The sequence below is a fragment of the Balaenoptera ricei genome, chromosome 21 (genome assembly GCF_028023285.1).
Source record: "Balaenoptera ricei isolate mBalRic1 chromosome 21, mBalRic1.hap2, whole genome shotgun sequence".
NCBI lineage: Eukaryota > Metazoa > Chordata > Mammalia > Artiodactyla > Balaenopteridae > Balaenoptera > Balaenoptera ricei.
In genome coordinates, this window is record NC_082659.1 from 32,991,973 (window position 1) to 33,011,947 (window position 19,975).

Here is a 19,975-nt window from a genome sequence, read left to right on the forward strand (position 1 = left end):
TGAAAGATATTATCTTTTTAGTCTTCAATGCCTGTAAGTAACCATGAAAGTATATATGTTTAAATACACATATATACATATATTTATAATAAACATATCTGTGTAATGTATGTATCTGTACACATAGACATATATCACATATGTATAACCACACAAGTCAAAACAAACATATCTACTCAGAGTCCTGCCCTGCTCTTATGTTAAGTGGGCTCACTGGACCTGTGCAAATGTGGACTAAATATTTGCAATAGATTTTAATTCATCTCCCTGAACACGGTGTTGTTTTAGAGTCTAATCTGAAATGTTGGTTTCACAATATAATCACTTTACGTTCATGTAGACTTTAACTTTGGGAAAAGTTTGCTTTATTATTTTTTTAATTTAATTTTTATTTTATATGGGGGTATAGTTGATTTACAATGTCTTAGTTTCAGGTGTACAGCAAAGTGATTCAGTTATACATATACATATACCCATTCTTTTTCAGATTCTTTTCGGGGAAATTTTAAATTTATAAAGCACATGAGAGTGAGACAAACAAGTGTTTTTCATTCTCCCATCCATGTGGCCATCCAGCCTTTTTTTGAACAAGCAGAAATGAGCGCTAAGGGGATCAAATGGCATCATATAAAACTTGAGGTAGCTTCTAAAGACTTTTCCAAGAGGAAGTTCAAGCATTTCCCCACAAATAGCCATCTCAACAAGTAGGGAAGGTACAACTCCCATAAGTAGAAAGCAAAGTCCCGGAAAACTAACAGGTGTTTCAATGGCAAGGCGAGAAGGACGCTGCAAGTCCTGATTTGGGGTGGTTTTGAAGAACAATGCGGCCATTGGCAAGTACTTGTTGGGGCCACTGGGCTGTGAAAGACCCCTGATAGACATGCAAATGTGAGGGGGCCTGAATAGACTCGGCAAAGCTGGGTTTCCACAGCCTGGGCGGGGAAAGCTTTCGGGAGATAGCTGAAAGCATGTGCCCTGAGCCAAAAATAACGTTTGTGCTGTAAGGACATTTAGGTAGAGCTGAAATGAGCCATTGAACTTTTTTTTTTTTTTTTTTAAGTGCCATTGGAATCTGAACAGGCAGCAGTAATGCAAATGTGAAGTTTGCCTTAGTTAATTGGGTAGAGGATTCACCAATTAATCATAGTAGAAAGGCAGAAAACTATTCTTTGGTTACTACTTTTTCAAAAAAGAGTCTCACTAATAAATTTTTTAAAACACAATACCCAAACATCGGAATCCGACAACCAGAAAAAGTAGGAAGGCCTTTATATAATCTCTCTAATGCACCTGAGCTGAGGTAAACAGCTGAGATCGGAAGTTTAAGGTTGTTTAACACTTAGGACCAGTCTAGAGAGCCCACCAAGGCCTGGATGGGCCTTTTCTTGGCCTGATCACTGAGGGGGCTGCCCCAGGGGGCAGCAAAGAGCAGGGCCTGTGCCCCCAGTCCCCTTACAGGCTCAGCCCTGAGAAACATCCCCAGGAAGGGGGTCGCTGTTGGAAAAGCCACTAAGCCACTCCAAGGGAGGAGAATGAGGAAAATCTTCCTTCTCAAGCCAGCTTCCAAGCGTCTGGTTATTAAACTGATGATCCAGAATTTTGGCTTCCTGCCCAGCAAAATGAAAATTTACAAACTACAAATGTCTTTTCTTATTAGTAACGTTTTTATTGATTCGGAAAATGCACCTGGTGTATGTCTTCTTGCGTTTTGTGTTGACATTTGTTGAAATTGTTTTAGTGCTGTGTATCAGTTCCTGTCTCAAAGGAAGGTGTAAAAAGAATTTTCGATAGAAATAAAAACGTGTGGGTGAGGGAAGCAGAATGTGAGTTGGAGCTGTGTAGAATGAACTACTCAATTTTTCAACGTCTTTTCCACTGAGGTACATGCAGTGAAATAATTCTTCCCAAAAGGAACAAATGATCAGCTGAAATGTTTAAATAAATATTTTGGCTAAGAATGTGTTTCCCACACATACAGATAATGGTCTGTATTTTTGCAGAGAACTTCTGACAACCTACCCTAGATATTGCTTTAAAAAATAAAGACTGCCTGAAAAAAAGTTTGGAAAACCTCCTATCGACCCTCATTGTCTTCCTCCTGATTCACCTACGTCCAGGAAATGAAATAGTCATTCCTCTAACTTCCAAGTGTGGTCCATTTTGTTTGGTTGGTTTTGGATAGGTCCTGTTCCCATCCACCCTAACTATCCTTTCTAAACTTTCTATATCCATTCAGAGGGACATCAAGGCCCAGGAAGTCAACGGCCTGGGAACCTGGGAGGTGCCCTGTTGCATCTTGGGAGGTGTAGTCCTGGGAGGTGCTCTGTTGCATCTTGGAAGGTGTAGTCCCTGTAAGTCATTTGTCCCAGGCATGGGGTAAAACAGGAGATGCTCAGCCAGAAGGACTTGCAGGATATTGTTTATTTCCAACTACTGTGTTAGTCTAGGCCACCCAAAAACCAGATAGTGGAAGACAATCACACTTCAGAAGAGCAAAATCATCCCATGGGAAAACATGCTAAATTGTGGGGCTGTATTATTTAGCATTTTTAGATATTGCTATGGTTGGGTTGACCAGATATCCCTCTCCCTTCCACTGGAGAACTTAAAAGATGCTGTTTGTTGGTAGCACCACACGTCCAGGAGAAGAAAGAGCCATTACAGGTACCAGAGTGGCTCTTGTAATATAATCCAGGCTCAGAAAACAAGTCACTCCTTACTCTAACAAAAATATGCACTGTCTTTTTTTTTCTTCTTATTTTTTTGGCTGGACTGTGTGGCTTGTGTGATTTGAGTTCCCCAGGCCCACAGCAGTAAAAACGCTGAGCCCTACCCATTGGACATCCAGGGAAGCCACTTACTGTCTTTTAAAATAGGGCCTTAGAGAAATCTACACACTTTTGCGATTATTGAAATATTTTTCACAATAATAAAGTCACCTTAATTCTTCATCTATGCCACAGAGCTCACTGCTTGATTCACTGAGTACCTGGTCTCTCTCAGAAGAAATCAAGATGATGGTGGCCTTGGTCAACCTTGCCCAAACCAATGCTGCCTCCTCACGTGTGTTTAAGCCTGGACATATGCACAAGTCTTTCTCTATGGAAGGAGCAATGAACTAGAGGACACAGAGATTAAGAACTTTGGTTAAAGATGGAGAACTGAACATGTATATTATTTTCCTCTTCCTCCCCCATAAGACAGAGATTCTGGACAGAAGCAGAACAACAAAGTGTTGGAAGCTGGAAAGCGAATGGATGTACATGCAACTGACTACACAAGTCTGCAGAAAATTGAATACTAAGAGAAAAGTGGAGAAATATGAGTAGCAACCCAGTTTACCTCATGGGACACCCAATAGTTAGCACCAGAGAGGTCTGGAAGTGGGGGTGAAGGGGGAGCTAAAATCAGGAGAAAAGACTAAGAGACTCTGAGATCTCTAGATGTCACTGATGATTGCTCCTGCCCTTACACTGGCAGAAAATTGGAGATTTGTTCTCCAGAGAGAGAAATTGGTCTGTTCATATTTTATATTTTTTCATTTCTTATTTTATTTATTTGAGTCATCTCTCTTGTTTCCTTAGCAAGTCTAGGTAAAGGTTTGTCTATATTGTTTATCATTTCAAAAACCCAGCTCTTAGTTTCATTGATCTTTTCTCTTTTTTGTCTCTATTTTATTTATTTCTGCTCTTTGTTATTTTCTTCCTTTTAGTAACTTTAGCCTTAGTTTGTCCTTTAGTTCCTTGAGTTGTAAAGTTAGGTTGTTTTTTGAGAACTTACTTTTTCCTTAATAGAGGTGTTTGCAGCTATAAGCTTCCCTCTTAGAACTGCTTTTTCTGCATCCCATTAAGTTTTAGTAAGTTGTGTTTCCATTTTCATTTGTCTCAAGATTTTTTACATTTCTATTTCTTGTTTGATCCATTGGTTGTTCAGGAACATGTTATTTAATCTCCACATAGTTGTGAATTTTCCAGTTTTTTTCTTGTAATTGATTTCTAGTTTCAAACCACTGTGGTTGGAAAATTCCCAGAGTCTTCCATGTTCACCTGAGAAAAATGTCTGTTCTGCTGCTGTTGGATGAAATTTATCCTGTAAATATTTAGTCCAATATTTCCTTATTGATTTTCTGTTTGTATGATCTATTGTTGAACCTGGGGTATTGAAGTTCCCTACTATCATATTGTTGTTTATTTCTCCCTTCAGATCTGTTAATTTTTGCTTTATATATTTAAGTGCTCCTAGGATGGGTGCACAAATATTTACAATTGTTATATCCTCTTGTTGGACTGACTTCTTAATCATTATATAATGCCTTTGTCTTTTTTTACCGTCTTTGGCTTAAAGTCTGTTTTGTCTGTTATAAGTATAGCTACCCCTGCTTTCTTTTGGTTTCCATTTGCATGGAATATATTTTTCCATCCCTTCACTTTTAGTCTGTGTGTGTCCTTAAACTGAAGTAAGTCTCTTATAGACAGCATATAGTAGGGTCTTGATTTTTCATTCATTCAGCAGCCACTATGTCTTTTGATTGGAGAATTTAGTCCTTTTACATTTAAAGTAATTATTGATAGATATAATCATCCTATTTCCATTTTGATAATTGTTTTCTGGCAATTTTGTAATTCTTTTGTTCTTTTCTTCTTCACCAGCTCTCTTCTTTTGTGATTTGATGATTTTCTATAGTGGTATGCTTAGTGGTATGCTTTCTCTTTATGTTTCGTGTATCTACCAAAGAGTGTTGCTTGTGGTTACCACACAGCTTACATAAAACACTTACATTTATAACAGTCTATTTTAAGCTGATAACATCTTCACTTCCAACACATACTAAAGCACTACACTTTTACTCTCCTCCCCCAACATTTTATGTTTTTGATGTCACAATTTACATCTGTTTACCTTGTGTATCCATTAACTAATATTGTAGTTATATTTATTTTAATACCTTTGTCTTTTAACTTTCATACTAGATTTATAGGTGATTTATCCACCACTATTATAACATTAGAGTATTCTGAATCTAACTATATATTTACTTTTACCAGTGAGATTTATACTTTCATATGTTTTTCTGTTACTAATTAGTGTCCATTATTTCAGTTTTTAAAAATTCCTTTAATATTTCTCGTAAGGCTGGTCTAGTGGTGATGAGCTCTTTCAGCTTTGGATTGTCTGGGAAACAATTTACTTCTGCTTCAATTCTGAATGACAACTTTGCCAGGTAGAGTATTCATTTTTTTTCTTTTTCACATCTTTATTAGAGTATAACTGCTTTACAATGGTGTGTTAGTTTCTGCTGTATAACAAAGCGAATCAGCTATACATATACATATATCCCCATATCTCCTCCCTCTTGCATCTCCCTCCCACCCTCCCTATCCCACCTCTCTAGGTGGTCACAAGGCACCAAGCTGATCTCCCTGTGCTATGAGGCTGCTTCCCACTAGATACCTATTTTACATTTGGTAGTGTATATATGTCCATGCCACTCTCTCACTTTGTCCCAGCTTACCCTTCCCCCACTGTGTCCTCATGTCCATTCTCTATGTCTGCGTCTTTATTCCTGTCCTGCCCCTAGGTTCTTCAGAACCCCCTTTTTTTTTTTTAGAGTCCATATATATATGTTAGCATACGGTATTTGTTTTTCTCTTTCTGACTAACTTCACTCTGTATGACAGTCTCTAGGTCCATTCACCTCACTACAAATAACTCAATTTCATTTCTTTTTATGGCTAAGTAATATTCCATTGTATATATGTACCACATCTTCTTTATCCATTCATCTGTCAATGGACACTTCGGTTGATTCCATGTCCTGGCTATTGTAAATAGAGTGGCATTGAACATTGTGGTACATGACTCATTTTGAATTATGGTTTTTCTCAGGGTATATGCCCAGTAGTGGGATTGCTGGGTCATACAGTAGTTCTACTTTTGTTTTTTTAAGGAACCTCCATACTGTTCTCCATAGTGGCTGTATCAATTTACATTCCCACCAACAGTGCAAGAGGGTTCCCTTTTCTCCACAGCCTCTCCAGCATTTATTGTCTGTAGATTTTTTTTTTTGATGGCCATTCTGACCCGTGTGAGGTGATACCTCATTGTAGTTTTGATTTGCATTTCTCTAATGATTAGTGATGTTGAGCATCCTTTCATGTGTTTGTTGGCAATCTGTATATCTTCTTTGAAGAAATGTTTATTTAGGTCTTCTGCCCATTTTTGGATTGGGTTTTTTGTTTTTTTGATATTGAGCTTCATGAGCTGCTTATATATTTTGGAGATTAATCCTTTGTCAGTTGCTTCATTTGCATATATTTTCTCCCATTCTATGGGTTGTCTTTTGGTCTTGTTTATGGTCTCCTTTGCTGTGCAAAAACTTTTTGTTTGTTTATTTATTTATTTATTTATGGCTGTGTTGGGTCCTCGTTTCTGTGCGAGGGCTTTCTCTAGTTGCAGCAAGTGGGGACCACTCTTCATCGCGGTGCGCGGGCCTCTCACCATCGCGGCCTCTCTTGTTGCGGACGGAGCACAGGCTCCAGACGCGCAGGCTCAGCAATTGTGGCTCACGGGCCTAGTCGCTCCGTGGCATGTGGGATCTTCCCAGACCAGGGCTCAAACCCGTGTCCCCTGCATTGGCAGGCAGATTCTCAACCACTGCGCCACCAGGGAAGCCCCATGTGCAAAAACTTTTAAGTTTCATTAGGTCCCATTTGTTTATTTTTGTTTTTATTTCCATTTCTCTACGAGGTGGGTCAAAAAGGATCTTGCTGTGATTTATGTCATAGAGTGTTCTGCCTATGTTTTCCTCTAAGAGTTTTATAGTGTCTGGCCTTACATTTAGGTCTTTAATCCATTTTGAGTTTATATTTGTGTATGGTGTTAGGGAGTGTTCTAATTTCATTCTTTTACATGTAGCTGTCCAGTTTTCCCAGCACCACTTATTGAAGAGGCTGTCTTTTCTCCATTGTATATTCTTGCCTCCTTTATTAAAGAGAAGGTGACCATATGTGCGTGGGTTTATCTCTGGGCTTTCTGTCCTGTTCCATTGATCTATATTTCTGTTTTTGTGCCAGTACCATACTGTCTTGATTACTGTAGCTTTGTAGTATAGTCTGAAGCCCAGGAGCCTGATTCTTCCAGCTCTGTTTTTCTTTCTCAAGATTGCTTTGGCTATTCAGGGTCTTTTTGTTTCCATACAAATTGTGAAAATTTTTGTTCTAGTTCTGTGAAAAATGCCATTGGTAGTTTGATAGGGATTGCATTGAATCTGTAGATTGCTTTGGGTAGTACAGTCATTTTCACAATGTTGATTTTTCCAATCCAAGAACATGGTATATCTCTCCATCTGTTTGTATCATCTTTAATTTCTTTCATCAGTGTCTTATAGTTTTCTGCATACAGGTCTTTTGTCTCCTTAGGTAGGTATTTTATTCTTTTTGTTGCAATAGTAAATGGGAATGTTTCCTTAATTTCTCTTTCATATTTTTCATCCTTAGTGTATAGGAATGCAAGAGATTTCTGTGCATTAATTTTGTATCCTGCTACTTTACCAAATTCATTGATTAACTCTAGTAGTTTTCTGGTAGCATCTTTAGGATTCTCTATGTATAATATCATGTCATCTGCAAACAGTGACAGTTTTACTTCTTCTTTTCCGATTTGGATTCCTTTTTCATCTCTGATTGCTGTGGTTAAAACTTCCAAAAATGTTTTGAGTAATAGTGGTGAGAGTGGGCAACCTTGTCTTGTTCCTGATCTTAGTGGAAATGGTTTCAGTTTTTCCCCACTGAGAACAATGTTGGCTGTGGGTTTGTCATATATGGCCTTTATTATGTTGAGGGAAGTTGCCTCTATGCCCATTTTCTGGAGGGTTTTTATCATAAGTGGGTGTTGAATTTTGTCAAAAGCTTTTTGTGCATCTATTGAGAAGATTGTATGGTTTTTCTCCTTCAGTTTGTTAATATGGTGTATCACATTGATTGATTCGTGCATGTTGAAGAATCCTTGCATTCCTGGGATAAACCCCACTTGATCATGGTGTCTGATTCTTTTAATGTGCTCTTGGATTCCGTTTGCTAGTATTTTGTTGAGGATTTTCCAGGTAGAGTATTCTTGGTTGGAAGTTTTTTTTCTTTCAACACTTTGAATATATTATGCCATTTCCTTCTGACCTGTAAAATTTCTGCTGAAAAATCTTTCAGTCATCCTCTGAGGATGTCCTTGTACATAAGAAGTTATTTTTTTTTCTTGCAGCTTTTAAGAGTCTCTTTTTTTGTCTTTAACTTTTGACAATTTAATTGTAATGTTTCTCAGTGTGGGTCTCTTTGTATTCCTCTCATTTGGAACTCTTGAGGCTTCCTGGATCTAGATGTCTGTTTCCCCAGGTTAAGGACGTTTTCAGCCATTGCTTCTTCAGATAAGCTTTCTGTTTCTTTCTCTCTCTCTTCTCCTCCTGTGAAACCTATAATGTGAATATTGGTCCACTTAATGGTGTCTTATATGTCCCTTAAGCTATTTTCTTTCTTTTTTTCTTTCTGCTCCTCTGACTGGATGAATCCCACTGCCTTGTCTTCCAGTTTGCTGATGCTTTCTTTCTCTTCATCTAGTCTGCTGTTAAATCTCTCTATTGAATTTTTCACTTCAGTTATTGTATCCTCCAGCTCTGTGATATCTACAGTACTTTAAAAAATATTTTCTATCTCTTTGTTGAAATTCCTACTTTGTTCATGCATTATTCTCCTGGCCTCAGTGTGCATCTTATGACCAGTATTTTAAACTCTTTATCAGGTAAATCACCATATCTCCCTTTTTTTTCTTTTTTTTTTTTTCATATCTCCCTTTCATTACAGTCTTTTTCCGAAGTTTTATCTTGTTCTTTTGTTTGGAACATATTCCTCTGTTTCTTCATTTTCCTTGACTTTCTGTGTTGATTTCTGCATAAAACAGCCACCTCTCCCAGTCTTACCAGAGTGGCAAGAGTGTAGGAGGTGAACCTTATTGTTCAGCCCATCCTGAGCTCTTGGTTGTCTCTCAGACCTTTGTGATTGTCTAACCCACTTTCTTGGTTCTTAGCTGCTCCCAGTAGCTGAGGGTGTGCCAAGACCTGTCAGTGTCCCAAAGGGGAGGGTCCCAGTCACCACCTCATGTGGGATGATTGGAAGCTGAGCTCTCAGGCAGCAGCTTTTATAGTATGCAAATAGGACTCTTTCAGGGGTAGACTGGGAAGTAGGCATTTCTCTCAGCTCCTTTTGCACTGAGCCCTGGGGGCAGGTAGCCAGTTAAGAATTGTTTCTTTGTTTGCTACACCTTGTGGGACCCTGCAAACACAAACCCCACTGGCCACCAGAGCCAGGCATTCAAACGGTTCATCCTCTGGGTGGCAGCCACAAAAGCCCAGGTGTCAGACATATGCACAAACATGTGCACATATGCACAAACTCCTTCCAGGAAGAGTTGTTCCTAAAACAAGTGGAGCAGTGAGAAGGAAAAACAATAGATGTTTACCACGCACTGAGAACTGAACACATCAACAGACCTGAAGAGGGAATGTAGTGAGTGCTTGGAGAGATTCTCAAAATCTTTGGTCAAGCTCTGAGTCAACACGGCTATTATTCATAGAGATTCCAGAGTAAAGGAAATAAACCAAATGAGGTCTATGAGAAGATACAGCAGAATGAGAGGAAAGGAAAATCAACCCAAAGATTCAGGGGCAGAACATATTTCTGAAGATAATTTAATGCAAGATTGAGGAAACTAATTTATAAGACATCTTGTTACCTGCCAACGAATGCAAAAACAGAGGCAAGTACTCTTAAGAATAAAACTCTTAAGAATAAAACATGGAAAGATAAAAGGGTAACAAGATGAGGTGAAAAGAAATATGGTTGAGATAAGAAAGAACTGTAAAGAAACTAAAAGTATATCAGTGAATCAAACCAGAGTAAAGGGGAAAAATCTAAGAGAAGAAATTTATAAGACAAATTGCAAGTTATGTGCATGAACCTAGATCAGAGCCCAGGGCTGAATAAGCCCCCCTCAAATATCTGTAATACAAATAAATAATCAAGCCTAAGGATTATTCCTCATGAAAAATGAGAACTGGAACTAAAGCAACAACTTTATATGTATGTAAAATACATACAACTAAACTACATTTAAAGGCCAGAAAAAAAAAAGTGGGAATGCATACTGAAGGAGCAAATGACGTTCTAGGCAAAAATCAATAAGCAATGACCCGAGGATACCTTAGAACTTTTACATTATCAAATACAGATAAAAATCTTCTAAAGACCCATGAGTAATATACATATTTTTAAAACATATTATCTTCAAAGGAATAAATATAAGGCTTTTAGAATTCTATACTGCTGTAATAAATGTCAGATGAAAAGTTTTACATGGTTTTGAGAAGAATAGGTTGTAGTCCAAGAATTACTCTCAGGAAAATGATATTTCATGTATGAAGGAGAGATATGATCATATGAGCAAGGGACCTTAATATATATACTCTTCCTTAAAGAGTCTTAAAATATAATTCAATCAAATGAGGGCTTAAGAATGGAAGAGTTGTGGAATAAATGATTGCAATGGGCAGCCGCATCAGACAAACAAAGGGTTAAGTATGCACTGTTAAGGGTTCAGTATAACTGGTGCAATCTGGTTAAATAACCAATTGCAAATGTTAAAAATTACTTGTGAAACAGAGGAAACACAATGCAAAAATAACAACTTAAAAACAATAATGTGATGGTTTCACAGATGAATTCTTTCAAACTTTCAAGGAACAGATAATTCCTATGCTATTTAAACTTTCTCAGAGCATATGAAAAGATGGAAAGCTTCCCAGTTAATTTTACAAAGTCTGCATAACTCTCAAATCAAAACCGAAGAAAGCACTAAAAGGAAAACTACAAGCTAATCTCACTTGTTATTTTAATCTAAAAGTCCAGCTAAAATATTAGTAATGGAATCCAGCAGTATATTAAAAGAATAATACTCCATGACCAAATAAGGCTTATTCCAGGAGTGAAGGATGATTCAGTCTTATGAAATCAATATATATTAGTACAATAATAAGTCAAAACATATGAATATCTTGAGGGAAACTAAAAGGTATTTAAAAGAATTTTACAGTTGTTTCTGATTTGTTTTAAAGACAGTAAACTGTATATAAAAGTATACTCCCTTAACCTAATCAAGAGTATTTATTTTGGATCAAGTTCCACTATCATATTTGATGATGAGACATTAGATAAACCTTCTTTAAAGTCAGAGACAAGACATGGATCTTAGCTATCACTACTGTTAATTAACATGAAAGTTCTAACCCATGTAATAAAATAAGAAAAGGAAATTATAGAAATCATGTCTAAACAAAGAAAGATGCATTATTTGCAAATTATTTTACCTTTCATCTACAAAATCAACTGAAAAACCAAGCAGAACTAATTAGAAAGGAAGATGTGTAATTACAAACACATGTACCAAAATCAATATCTTTCCTATATACCATGAAGGAAAGGACCAAAATTACAAATGCAGCAAAACTATAAATAAAATACTTGACTCCACTTTAACAAAGCTGTTGATTTCTGGACAAGATGGTTCTATCGGCTCCTGCTTTGACACAACCCTTGTCAATGATGGATAAAACATAAAATAGAATACTAGAAAGCTATAGCTAATTCAAAAATAAGATAAGCATCACCACAGATCAGAAACTGAAGAGAAATACAAAGGAATATGGAAAGTGGAAGCTATGGGCCTGCTGGGCTTTCATCCACAGACAAGCAGATGACTTCAGAGTTCGGCTCCTTACAGATAAAGGGCACTAGAAGTGCAATAACCAAGACAAGGGACAGGAGCCAGACTCACTGCTTGAAGGCAGGAGACAATGGAGTGGTGTCTTCAAAACCCTAAGGGAAGATGATTGTCAACATAGGATTATAACCGGCAAACCATTATTCAAGAGTGAGGGTAAAGTAGAACATTTCAGACCTACAAAAAGTTTTAAGATTATATGTAACGGTCCCTCACTCAAAGAACTACAAATGATGTGATTCAACAAAAAGAAAAGCAAATCCAGAGGGAAGACATGAGATTTACGAAATAATAATGAGCACTAAAATGGGTAGATTTTTTGGTAAAGTTAACATTAGCTATATAACATACAGCTATACTACATATATAACATATTACTATATAATGTATATCCATATATACACTAACTATAATTAGTAATTATAGGTAATTTTTATGTTTGAAATAGGTGAAAATGAAAACTGTAGACCTGCGATGTCCTATATGGTAGCCACTAGCTCTAGGTGACCACTGACCACTTGAAATATGGCTAATCTGAATTGGAGTATGATGAAGTGTAAAATACACCCTGGATTTTGAAGACTTCATGTGAAAAATCATGTAAAATATCTCGATGATTTTTGTATTGGTTACATACTGAAATGACAATATTTTGGATATGTGTTACAGAAAATACATTATTAAAATTATTTTCACTATTGCTTTTTATTTTTTTTAAGTTGGCTACTACAGAATTAAAAATTACACATGTTATTTTAAACAGTAGCACTGCTCTAGATAACAATCTCAAGATGATGGGGCGGCGAGGCAGGAGAGAGGATTGTTCTTATACCAAAGTTGTCAACATTTGATAAGTTTTCTGTCATGTTTGAGAAGAGGAAGAAAGACACTGAATGACTATAGACTTTGTTGCAAAAAATTTACACTTAAGTATGAACGTTTCAAAAGAATGGAAGTAAGACCCAGAGTTTCCAAATCATCTGAGAAAGGAAAAAGGGAAATGTAGAAAAATTTATTAATGCCTCAAAGGTAGGAAATAAGGGCTGCAAAAAAGCAAAGGATAATAAAAAGAAAAAAATAGATGGTAGAGGTAAGTCCCAATTTTCAATAATTACAAATTATTGAATCTCAGCTATTAGAGTCAACTTTCCTGGAAGCACATATAAAAGAGACTCCTCTACCCCAAAACTGGGAACATAATTTTCAAACTACACACAACATTTTTATAAAAATTGAACATATCTGAGATTTCAAAGAAAGTTTCAAGCAATTTTAAAGAACCAATATGACACAAACCATGTTCTCTGAGCTTGGTCCAGTTAAACTAGGAAGCAATAACAAGGTAATTTTTAAGAAATGTATGTTTGGAAAATTTTAAATGAACTCCTAAATAACTTATGGAATAAAGACAAAATCAAAATGGAAATTTTAAATATTTGAAATGGATAACAATACAAATGGTACATATGAAAACTAGTGAGATGAGTTATACTGAAATTATAGCTTTAAAGCCGCTCAGTAAAAAAAAAAATTAAGATAAAAAGATAATTAGGGCTTCCCTGGTGGTGTAGGGGTTAAGAATCCACCTGCCAATGCAGGGGACACGGGTTTGAGTCCTGGTCCGGGAAGATCCCACATGCCGGGGAGCAACTAAGCCCGTGTGCCACAACTACTGAGCCTGAGCTCTAGAGCCCGCGAGCCACAACTACTGAGCCCGCAGGCCTGGAGCCCATGCTCCGCAACAAGAGAAGCCACCGCAATGAGAAGCCTGCACACTGCAATGAAGAGTAGCCCCCGCTCACCACAACTAGAGAAAGCCCGTGCACAGCTACAAAGACCCAATGCAGCCAAAAATAAATAAATAAGTAAATAAATAAATAAACAAGTTTATTTTAAAAAAAGATAAATACAAAGTGAGACAGAACACAAATCATATATCAAAGAAAACAGAAGGAGGAAAAAATAAAATTAGGAGCTAAAGTTAACTAAATAGAACACAAAGAAATCATAGTATCAATAACACTGAAAAATGGGCTTTGTAAATATTAATAGAATAAATCTGCAGTAACAGTAATCAAGAAAAAAAGAGAAAAGAAACAAATCAACAATATTTAAAGCAAAAAGAGGGACATAGTCTCAGAGCAGTAGAGTTTTAAAAATCACAATTAATACAAATTCAATGCTAATAGATTTGAAAATGTAAATGAATTGAAAAAATTTCCAGAAAAATAATTAATTACCAAAATTGGCTCTTAAGAAGAAATAGAAAGCCTCAATAGGCAAACAAATGAAAAGCTTAATGAAACTGAATTGGTAATCAAAAGACTTCCCCTACAAGAGGCAAAAGGCCCAGGCATTTTATGGATGAAATTTTCCAAAACATTCAAGGGACTCTTTTATAAAAATTTTAGAAGGAAAAGAAAAGAGAAAGAAAACCCTCTAATATGTTTTTACTCTAGAATAGTATAGCCTTAATGTCAAATGAAAGTATGATTTGACATCAGAAAACTACTGGTATAATAAATTATTAGTGTAATAAATCACATTAGTAGATTAAAACAGAAAAGATATATGATCATTTCAATGGCTGCTGAAAAGATACTTGATAAAAGTCAATACCTATCATGCTTAGAAAAAAATTCTTAGGAAATTGAGAATAGCAGATGACTTTCTTAATCTCGTAACCTATATTATTAAACATGATACAGAGAACCTATTAAATATGATAATACATGTTACAACTTGAGAAGCATAAACAATAATTCAGGAATGAGACAGGATCCCCACCATCATCACTTACACTCAACATTATACAGGAGGTCCCAGGCAATACAATAAGGCATAAGAATAAAATTATAATAATTGGAAAATAATGTAAAACTGTCTTTATCCACAGGTGATGGTTTTCTTCATGAGAACAAATCTAAGAGTTCTAAAAAACTGTTGTAACTGATAAGGAACATCATTAACATTTTTAAATTAATAATTTACATCTCTACTGGCAATTACCACTTAGAGATTATAATAGAAAAATAGATACCATTCACAACAGCAATGAAAACTATAAAGAATCTGTGTATAGAGTTTATATAAATAGTTGTAATATATACATAAATATAACAAAGATGTATAAGACACATTTATTGGAAAAATTACAAAACATTAATAAAGGACATAATAAATAAAAATATTAATTAAGGAATAAATACTAAGTTCTTGGATAAAAGACAATATTATTAAGATGCTAATTCTACTCAAATAAATCTATAAATTCAATACAATTTCAATCAATATCCTAGCACAATTTTTTGTGAATTTGATAAGCAGATATAAAGTTTATATAAAGAACAGAGTATCACAAATAAATAAATGTAAAGCTATAGTAATTAGAAGAAATATTGCCTTAGAGATTACACACACACATACACACACACACATTCTGTTTAGAGAGTCCAAAAGCAGACTTATACATACATGGAAACTTGCTATACAACAGCGGTGGCATTATACATGAATAAAGACCAGTCATCTAACAAAGGGTGATATCATTTGGAAAATAGATACACTTTATTCTACACACAAAACAAGCAATTGCAAATACGAAAAGTCAAAAATATTAAACTTTTAGAAGGCAACAGAGGAAACTTTATGACTTCACAAAAAAACTACAAATCATAAGGAAAATGTTGATAAATTTGACCCCATTAAAAGTTAAAATTTGGTATTTTTGATGCATAAAACAAACAAAGGATTAAAATCTGCATGTATAAAGAGGTTACAAATCAATTTTTAAGGGGAAAAAATGACAGTAAAAATGGATAAAATATATGAGCAGGCAAGTTAGAGAAGAGGAAAGAGAGTCAATAGACAGAAGAGAAATGTTTAATCTCACCAATAACAAAGGAATTACAACCAGAACAATAATGAAAATTATTTCACATTCATTGTATTGCAAAAGTTTACAAATAAGAGTTGGCAAGAATAATGGAGAGATGGGAACTCTCATATATGGTTAGAGAACTGCTTGAAAATAATTAAGAATATAGAGGACTTCCCTGGTGGCACAGTGGTTAAGAATCCACTTGCCAATGCAGGGGACACGGATTAGATCTGTGGTCCAGGAAGATCCCACATGCCACGAAGCAAATAAGCCCGTGAGCCACAACTACTGAGCCTGCACTCTAGAGCCCACGAGCCACAGCTACTAAGCCCATGTGCTGCAACTACTGAAGCCCACGCGCCTAGAGCCCATGCTCTGCAACAAGAGAAGCCACCGCCACGACTAGAGAAAGCCTGCACGCAGCAACGAAGACCCAATACAGACAAAAAAAAAAAAAAAGAATGTAGAATTTCTTTAACCCAGAAATTCCATTGTAGATATATATTTTAAGGCAACTGTCACATACATATGTGTACACACAGACATACAAAAATATTAATTGCAACACGTTTATAATAACAAAAAATTGGGAAAGAAATTTCCATCAACCAAATGAACAGAAAATAAACTATAATATATATACTGAATTAATTCCTATTATATAGCAGTTAAATTAACTGACACTACATATATCAACATTAGTCATTCTCAAAAACATAATGCTGATTAACAAAAAAGAAAATTGCAGACTCGTACCACAAAATAATATTTACATAACATTTGAGAACATGCAAAACAATACAATTTATCGGTACCTTCATGTTATGATAGAATGAAATGCTTGGAAATCTGAAACGCAAAATTCAGGAAACCTGTTCCTCTGGGGAGGGAGAAAGTGAAGTCAGGAGGCTTCAGCTGCCTCAGAAATGTTTTAATGTTTTTTAAAACCTGAGGTAAACACCACAAAATGTTAAGATTTGATTAAGCTGGGAGATGGATGTTTCTATAGTATTCTCTACTCTAGTGAGGATGACTTCAGTCCTGGGAGTTTGAATCAAACAGGAAGTGTACGCTGAATTCAACAGGGTGTCATTAAATAGCTATCAAGGGGTGGCCAGAACATACAGAAAGGATCTGTAAAGAATTCAGAGCAGAACTGGGCAGGAAATAGAATTATTGGACGTAACCATATTGTGAAGCAAACCAGGTGGGAGGCTGCAGACTTCATATCAGACAGTAAGGTTAATTAATGGCATATCTTAAACTCAGAAGAGATCAATCCCTTCCAAAGGATACAGACTCAGAGTCCCAGTTTTTTTAGTGACTATTAAAAATCTGAGTGAGTGTGTTGCTGAGTGGCTCCAGGAGAATCAGATCTAGTGTCTGGAAAAGGATCTCTGTCCCATAAGCAACTTTATTCTGCTGAAATCTCCAATTTGACTGGGGTAATAACTTACTGGCTTGTGATGGTAAAAGTTTTTCTTTCATGGATGTCTTTTTAACCCTAGGAAGGTTTAGAACCAAATACAGAGATGAGTAAATAAATCAAACTATTACATTAATACTTTTGTGTTACATTCAAAAATAGGTTGTAGTATCATTGGAACAATATGTATGTGTTTGTTGTTTACAGTGATTGTAGGGTTACGAGTTTTGGCATAGAGAGAATCTAACAGATTACAGTTGTGGTTCCATTTTACAACATGTAATTGAGTAACTGATTTATAGTTGTAAGTTGAAAGGTATAGAGACTTCAGCTGGGTTTTTAAACAGCACTGGAATGTCTTTAAAGATTTGCTATATTTATCAGTTTGTTCTATCAGACTTAATATGCTTGTTCAGGTACTTGGGAAGGTAATGCTTGTTAGAGGCATTTGAAGTGTTGAAAAGAAAATCTACTATGTTAAACTTATAAATACAGCTTTAATGATTGAAGGAATTTAATTAACTGAGCTGTAAATGGGACCAAATGTTTAAGGGGATCTGTTCTATTCACCATGCATTAATTAAACTTTAATCAAAGGAAAATTTAAAATTTTTGTACTTTACTAATTTTATAAGGTTTGTAAGTTGCACTTAAAAGATTAAGGAAAATCTAGGTTTTTAATTTGTAATTTCAATAAATCAAATATTAATGTTAACATTCTGCAAATAATCTTTCTATGCACAAAAGCTATCCTCAGGAACACTCAAAAGCTCCATTGATTTCTGCTTCCAGTAATGATGGAGTGAAGTCTTTGGTAAAGCCTTTCCTAGATAATAATAATAAAATGTGAAAAACAATATTTTTTTAAATAATTAACTATTTGAAGTAACTGGTAAATACAAGTCAGAGACGAGCTTACTCTTGAAAGACTATACTTGCTCCAAGTAAGAATTGCAAGTTTATGTTTTCTTGTTTTTGTTTATATTATTTTGTTTTTGTCTGATAGTACCCCCAACCCTCATGGCTATGGGAAGTTTTTAAAAAATGAGTTTTACCAACTCAAAGTGTCAGGCGAAAGAGTTTAAGGATGGGAGAGCAGTGGAAATTTAGGGTTAAAATCCTGGGAGCAAGAGAACTGTGGAAAGTGTGAGACTAAAAATCTGTATGCAAGCTATGCCACAATGCCCTGGACGACCACAAAACTATGCATGTGTGGGGAGGGAGGGCAAGGCACCTGGGGAAAAAACCCTCCCCCACCACACCCCAGGAGGCCAGGTTAAAAATACACAGCAACTAGAAACGGGAAGAAATGAGCACATATATTAGCTACCGCACAACACAGAGGAAGAAGAGTTTGCAATTTGAGTCAAGGCAATTAACTGTGTTCTAGAACAACAACAACGAAACTCTCAGAAGAAAATAGTAGAATCTAGAATTACTACATTTTATCCACTCTACCTGGTTTTCAACCAAAAATTATTAGATATGCAAAGAAATAAGAAAGTAAAGCAGGGTTTCCCTGGTGGCACAGTGGTTAAGAATCTGCCTGTCAATGCAGGGGACACAGGTTCGAGCCCTGGTGCGGGAAGATCCCACATGCCAAGGAGCAACTAAGCCCGTGTGCCACAGCTACTGAGCCTACACTCTAGAGCCTGTGAGCCACAACTACTGAAGCCCGCGTGCCTAGAGCCTGTGCTCCGCAACAAGAGAAGCCACTGCAATGAGAAGCCCATGCACTGCAACGAAGAGTAGCCCCTGCTAGCTGCAACTAGAGAAGGCCTGTGCATAGTAACAAAGACCCAACGCAGCCCAAAATAAATAAATAAATAATTTATTAATAAAAAGAAAGAAAGTAAAGCAGTCAACAGAAAATGACTATGAGTGGCCCAAGATGTTGAATTTGGCAAAGATTTCAAATCACTTTTATAAATGTGTTCAAAGTATTAAAGGAAAATAAGTACTAATGAGTAAAGGAAAATATAGTTCTAATGAGTGAACAGATAATCTAAACATAGAATGGAAACCATTAGAAATTCTAGAGCCAAAAAGTATTACAATAACTGAAACAAAAAATTTACTCGCTAATTTCAACAGTAGAATGAAGATGGAGGAGGAATCAGTGAACTTGCAAATAAATCAGTAGAAATTATCCAGTCCAAACAATAGATATAAAATACTAAAGAAAAAAACCTATGAAATATGTGGGAAAATAGCAAACAGTACAATATATGTGTAATTGGAGTCCCAGAGAGAAACAAAAAATATTTAAAGAAATAGTGGCAAAGTTCTCCAAATTAGGAGAAAATCATTAACTTATAAATTCAAGAATCTCGACAACCTTAAGCAGGATATATACAAAGAAAGCCACACCAAGGTACATCACTGTCAACTGCTGAAAGCCAAAGGATTGAGAAATCTTGATAACAGTACAAATACTTAAAAAACATTTTGATAGTTTCTTTAAAAGATTAACATACAAGCCTGCACTTATCATGTGTCCCAGCAATTCTATTCCTAGATATTTACCCAAGAGAAATAAAGCATATTTCACACACAGATTATGCATGGATGATGGTAGAGGTCTTACTCATAATAACCAAAAACTGGAAACAATACAAATGTCCATCAATAGGTGAATTGGAAAAATATTTTGATATATCCATACAATGGAATATTACTCAGTAATAAAAATGAATCAATACCTAATATATGCAACAACGTGACCAAATCACAAAAAAATACGTATTATATTATTTGAAATTCTAGAAAAGGAAGACAAATCTATTAGGACAGAGTGATCAGCTGATGAGTGTATACCTGAATTTGGGGTTGGGAGAGGTTGGCTGCAA